This window comes from Bidens hawaiensis, unplaced genomic scaffold (genome assembly GCF_021521415.1).
Source record: "Bidens hawaiensis isolate Kalapana, Puna unplaced genomic scaffold, B.hawaiensis_p1.1 tig00002323_1, whole genome shotgun sequence".
In the NCBI taxonomy this organism is placed as follows: domain Eukaryota; kingdom Viridiplantae; phylum Streptophyta; class Magnoliopsida; order Asterales; family Asteraceae; genus Bidens; species Bidens hawaiensis.
In genome coordinates this window covers 2,821,113-2,827,901 of record NW_027491125.1, presented here as the reverse complement: position 1 = coordinate 2,827,901, position 6,789 = coordinate 2,821,113, and positions in this window count along the sequence as shown.

The window sequence follows — 6,789 nt, the reverse complement described above, 5'->3', positions numbered from 1 at the left end:
ATTCAGACGGTTCAGATCATAAGTAGGAAGGGTCTTCAAATCAGTAATACGTTGAAAGTATTCAACCCCCCTTTCTCTCTTGACAGCTACGCAGTTAAGATCCTTCAGACATGCCCAAGCGATAATTTCTCCTGAAGTTCTGCGACCCTTCATTGTATATGACGTTGTATGAGGAATGGTCGGCTTCGCTTGTCGTCTGGATCTTATCTTCTCAAGAATAGCATTGAATGCTTTCTTGCATTCCTCTGTTTTCTCTAAAAAATCGGCTTGATCCGCTTCAGAAGGCTGTTCCATATTGTTTGACCTTTCTTCAGCCTTTTTCTGTATTTCCTCATCTGTTACATTTTGGAAGAAACTTGCAGAGTTAGGAAGATCGTCATTTTGAGATGTATAGTATTCAGGATACTCTTCATTTGACAAGTCTTCCATTTCAACGTCATCAAATTGAGAGGGATCGACGTGTGAGGGATCAGTGGCCGTTGATGATGATGAATCAGGTGTAGCAGCAGAAGAAGACATTTGTTCTGTTGGAGGCAAAGCCAGATACTTGCCTGTTTCTACGTTGGATAATTCAAACATTTGTTCCAATTCTTCTTCTGTGAAATTATGAGAAATTTCACCTTCTTCCAAGTCTCCACTTGCGAAGTTTCGCTGCTCATTTGGATTGTCCAGTAGAAACGTGAAAAATTCTGCTGCAGTTTTTGATTGCAGGGTTGGACATTAAACGGATCATCATCACCTGTTTGATTAAACAACCACAATTTAACAACAATTTTAAGTAAACATATGTAATATCATAAACATGAAATACAATATCATTACATATGAAACTGAGTCTATACAAAAATCATCATTTAACAAGATTTAACATTTAAATCCTCACTACATTCACTCAATTCACTCTTTAGTACCTTCACCTCCATCATCTGAAGAGTCAAGTTCGTCTGTGTCCACATCAACATTTGTTGGACCTTCCAAACGTAGAACATCTCCTTTCAATTCGGTTACTTTCGCCTCAAGGCTTAGATTTGACTCTCTTAGTTCCTTGATAGAAGAGCCCTGATCAGCGACAGTCGCATTCAGCTGACTGTTTTCAATTCTGAGCATGTCGTTTTCGGCTCGAAGTTGGGCAATCTGCTCATCTTTCAGTCGATTTTGTTCTTCTTGCCGTCTGTTCAGCTCTTCTTGCCCAGTCTTGAACATGAACATCTTCATCATAGCCTTGTGAAGATCAGCCAGTTCTGTTGCAACCTGAGGAGGTATAGACATTTCAGGTTGAGGTTGAGTTGACGGTTGTGTTGCTGGTTGCTGTGTTGGTGGCGGTGCTTGTTGAACGGGAGGAGCAGCAGACGAAGTCCCAACTGATTGTAACATTGGAGGACGTGGGACATCAGAAAATAAACTCCGATACTTCCTTGTAACCTTCTTCTTTAGCCTCTTCGCAGGCCTTTCTTCGCCCGCAACATCCTCGGCCCTAACCTCACCAGCAAAGTGCACATCCGATGCACTTGCTTCATCACCAGCATCCAGAACCTCAACGTTAAAGAATGAATCAGCCTCTTTTTCGGCATCTGTTCTGGTGTCTGCCGGTACCCGCTTCCTCCTCAGTGTCAGATTCGTCGCTGGTTTTCTGATAAGGTAAGTTCTCGACGTCTGAATCACTGGCGGCATTCCTCCACTTCCTCTTCGGAGGAGCCTTGTAAGACGGATTTGTCACGTGCCCAAAACACCGTTTGTGTGGTGGTCTTGTGGGGCGATCCTTGTAAGATTTTAAACGGTTGAGGGTTTCGTTCTTCATGTGGTCCAGTTTCACCACATCACCCTCATTTTCTTTCAGTAGACCCGGAGCTTGACTATCGACGATCATTTGCACAAATCTCGGGTACTGTAGAAATTTCTCGCCCGCCCCTTGTTTTATTGTCAGATTTTCCACCATATGGCTGAAGGTCATCTGCGAGAAGTTGTAGGGGCGGTTCATCACTAATGCAGCCATTGTGAACTGCATGCTTTCCCTCAATTTGTCAAAACTTGTTCTTTGAGGCCCTAAGCAGTGCATCACCACGTGTGCCAGATATTTGAACTCTGGACACAGATTGGCTTTATGGAGTAGACCAGCATTCAGGTCACCATCGTACTTCATTCTTGCAAAACATCCTCTGGTTCCAGCAGGATGTAACCCAGTAGGATCTGAATCAGCATCAGCAAACCCACAGACTTCCCTTAGGATTTGGGCAGATACAACAATTCCGTGCCCTCTAACATTGGAGCGAATTACCGACGGCACAACAGTTTTGTCGTGCGAGACATTCCTCCAGAATTCCTGTTGAATTGACATAATGGGTTCTACTACCCTTGAGATAGGTCCGTGAATCCTGGACCGTTTCAGGAATTTGATCATTGTTGCAAAGTCTTTCCCATGGCTTGCCTTTTCGTCGAGAAAGGCTACAATATTGTGCTTGATTGATGTTTTGAAGGGAACGAAAACTTCTGCAACTTCAGCCATTTTATCTGCAAACATAAACGTGTTAGAACGAACAGATATCGAAAAGACTGAATGCGTTTAACATTTTCAAACTTTCTGGACTGGTTCAATCGAATGAGCAAAGATTCGATCGAATGAGCTACTCATTCGATCGAGTGAGCTACTCATTCGATCGAGTGAGATCTAGTTCGATCAAAGACAGTCGAATGAGATAGATCTCATCTTTGACCTCTGATTCGATCGAACTACTGATCGAATAAGTCTCATTCGATCGAACAAGAGACTCGTTCGATCGAGTAGACTGATTCGACTCCTTCAACCTCAGCCCAGAATCTGAAGAAACCCGATCGACATTTTCGATCGTTTAAAGATACGCAACACACAGATAGCATCAGTTGAAGTTTATGAACATGTATCAACATTAAACTACAAGACATAAACGATTAAAAACAGTTCAATATCAGTTTCGTTCTAAAGTCCGTTTCCGAGAACTAAAACGACCAAAAACATGATCAAAACACGGTTAAAATCCAAAAAATCTTACATTTTATTGATGTACGTGAAAAATCGAGTAAGATGAATGGATCAAAACGAGGGTTTCGCGTAAACAATTTTGAGAGTAAATTTCCGTAAATTTTTTCGAATAATACTGACCGATCGAATGAGTCTGAGTATTTATACTGTTTCTGGACTCATTCGATCGAATGGACTTGTTCGATTGGACCAATCGATCGAATGAGAGTCTATTCGATCGAATAAGTCTCTCGCAACACTTCTCATTCTCACAACAACTGACTCGATCGAATCGGCTCATTCGATCGATTTACTCGATCGAATAGCAACATATTCGATCGAATGAGGGAAAAACTTTGGAAAAATAAACTTTTAAACTTTTTATTCCCTGCCATCGATCGTGGTGCCTTTGAACCTGCAAGAAAACATAAACTTTTGATACTTGGTTAGTTTTCTTAGACATTTTCCGATAATGAGAGCTTAGTTCCTACAGAACATATAGATCATAAGACATTAGTAAACACACGGAAAAATATCAGGCACAACCATCTTTGGGTTTTCTTGTCACTTCTTCTTTCTTTCATGCACAGTAGTCGGTTGCGCAGATAAACATTTAGCAACCTGCATGAAGTTTTCTTTCATTCCTACACACTGGATAAACATTTAGTAGGATCAGACAGGGATCAGACTACCTGTCACGATGATTTCTCATCGATTTTTCAAACAAACAGAACTAAATAAAATGAAAAATAAATAGAAATAAGGGAGGGACAGGGATCAGACTACCTGTCACAGGATGATTTCTCATCAACATTAAAGCAGAATAAAAATAAAAATAATTCAGAATAAAAATCTTTTTGAATTTTTATAATATTCAAACTGAAATAAGTAACTGTATAAAATTTAAAATACAATATTTTTGGTTGAGAAGGATCTATAATAAGAAATCATACAGACTTATTTGACTATCTACTGAGACTTTTCGTGATTTTTCACATGTTTTTGATTTTTCTTAATAAAAGAGTATACAATATTAAACTAGACATAATGAACATTCTTTTTGTGAGAAAGATCCGAACATGGGATCAGTACTGACATTGTAGCACTCAGTAAGTTCAATATAATTTCTTTTGGTCGATGCATATTACCGATGCGATTATGGGTATATTTGTCCATTTAAACTTAAACAAACATCCTCTCGTCTGTCAATGACCATTTGATAATTGCTTGTGATCACAGCTATGTATCCCACCATATTTTGATTGACTCATGTAGGACCTCACAACATATTGAACAGTCAAATCGGCGCATCTTATTTTTGACAAACAACCATAAGCTTATAGGATCCCCTTTGTTCGCTTTTCATCAAATTTTGTTGCTTTTCTCATTCTTGCGAATTTAATTAGCAACTTGATGATTTTATCATGTTTTCACATACGTGTTCGGTATTCATCTACTTGTCCCAAAATCATTTATTTAATATTTTTTCAGGAGATATCTAAGTTATCAGCGCTGTCCAGGTCGATACTTACGTATCACAGAGGGAGATAATAACTTTAGATATACCAGTATGGAAGAGCACTGTCCAGATCGATACTTACGTATCACAGAGGGAGATCAATCCAAACCGGTGGAGCATAAGATATTTAATACAGATATCCAAGTTATCAGCGCTGTCCAGGTCGATACTTACGTATCACAGAGGGAGATAATAACTTTAGATATCACAGCATGGAAGAGCGCAGTCCAGGTCGATACTTACGTATCACAGAGGGAGATCATTCCAAAGCCGGTGAAGTATAAAATATTTAATACTCCTCCTTAATCAATGTTTAAAGCATTTGATTTAGAAGGGACTTTCGATGAAAGCAGACCTGCAACACGAAGATCTAACATTTTTTTTTTAAGAATTTAGCTTTTGGGGGAACCAATTTGGGCCGATGGTAATTCGTGTACGCGTGATAAGACATATCTTCAATTGATATTGATCTTTAGACAGTGACGTCTCGTCAATTATCTTAGATGTACACCCATAGCTGACAATCTAAATGATTTAGATAGGTCAAATCCAGACTCAATTCAGTAAGATAAGCCTACCAATATATCACATTAGTACTATGCATGACCAATTTTTCACTTTATATCTTTTTAACATCTTGCTACTGTCAGTGTGCCATCACTTCCCAAAGGTTGGATACAATTTCTCATTTTCTGAATATTTGAATGTTTTTGGAAAAAAAAAAATTTAAATTATTTCGCCCCGATCAAGTCAAAGTCTTCAGGTAAACGGCTATCCTGACGATCCAATGGATCAGCTGGACCGACCACATACGAGTATGTGTCCTTCTAACTAAGTATGAACGACTATTTTTCAGCGAAAGAATAAAAACACATCATAAACCGCCCCGGTCACTTTCAGTCATCTGCTTAATGGTTATCCTCATAATCTACTAGTAGAAGTAAGGACCAAACATATCCGAAGATATGTCCTTCAAACTGAAGCAACCGACATAATTCTAAGCGATAGTGACGATTTTTTTTTTTTTTTAATATAAGGAAAATGAGAATAAGCTATACAGAAATAAAAATCTTTTTGATGTCTCAGTATGATAGCGTCTGTGTACTATCATCTTTCTTGTAACAAGATCAACTTCTCAAAATTTTAAAATTTTTGATGTTTTTAGGTTTTTGTATTTTATATTGTTTTTGGTTTTTCTTGAAACCTTTCTCCCCCTAAAAATTATAAAAACAAAATCTTTTTGGATTTTTCAAATTTTTAAGAAAAGAAAAAATGAAAAACAATTTAAATGATATCTTCAGGAACATCATCTGATTGACGTTTAACGCCGTTGATCTCTAGCAAATATAAAAACCGTGGTTTGTCAAATGATTTAGTGAAGAGATCAGCGCGTTGTTCCTGAGTGGGGATTTTTACCACATCGATTAACTTCTTTTCGTAACAGTCACGAAGGAAGTGATATCGAATTTCGATGTGCTTCGTTTTGCTAAAATAGACAGGATTTTTGGTAATTGAAATTGCAGCAGAATTATCAATATATATGGGAGTAGTAGAACATTCAATACCGTAGTCACGCATCTGTTGCTGAATCCAAATAACTTGAGAACAGCAACTGGCAGCCGCAATATATTCCGCCTCAGCTGTTGAAGTGGAGACTGACGTCTGCTTTTTGCATTGCCACGTTACTAAACGACTTCCAAAGAACTGACATCCTGCTGTTGTTGATTTGTAATCGAGTTTACAACCACCATAGTCCGAATCACTATACGCATGTAGATCAAAGTTATCATCATGAGGATACCAAAGACCCCAATCTGGAGTACCCTTCAGATAACGCAAAATTCTTTTGACTGCAATAAGATGGGAGACCTTCGGCTTTGACTGGTAACGTGCACAGAGACACGTAGCAAACATTATGTCCGGCCGAGAAGTAGTCAGGTACATTAGAGATCCGATGATCCCTCTATAGTGAGTTGGATTGATCAATTCACCCTTCTCGTCAGGATTAATCCCGTGATTAACCTCTAACGGAGTTCCTTGTGAAGAGGAACTCAACATCTCGAACCGTTTCAAGATGTCATTGACGTATTTTGTCTGATGAATGAAGACACCGGAGTCTGTTTGATCAACCTGAAGTCCTAAGAAGAACTTCATCTCACCCATGGAGCTCATTTCAAATTTTTCTTGCATCACTTGTTCAAACTCCTTGCATAGTGTTTTATTCGTGGACCCGAAAATGATGTCGTCCACGTACACTTGTACCATAATGAGATCT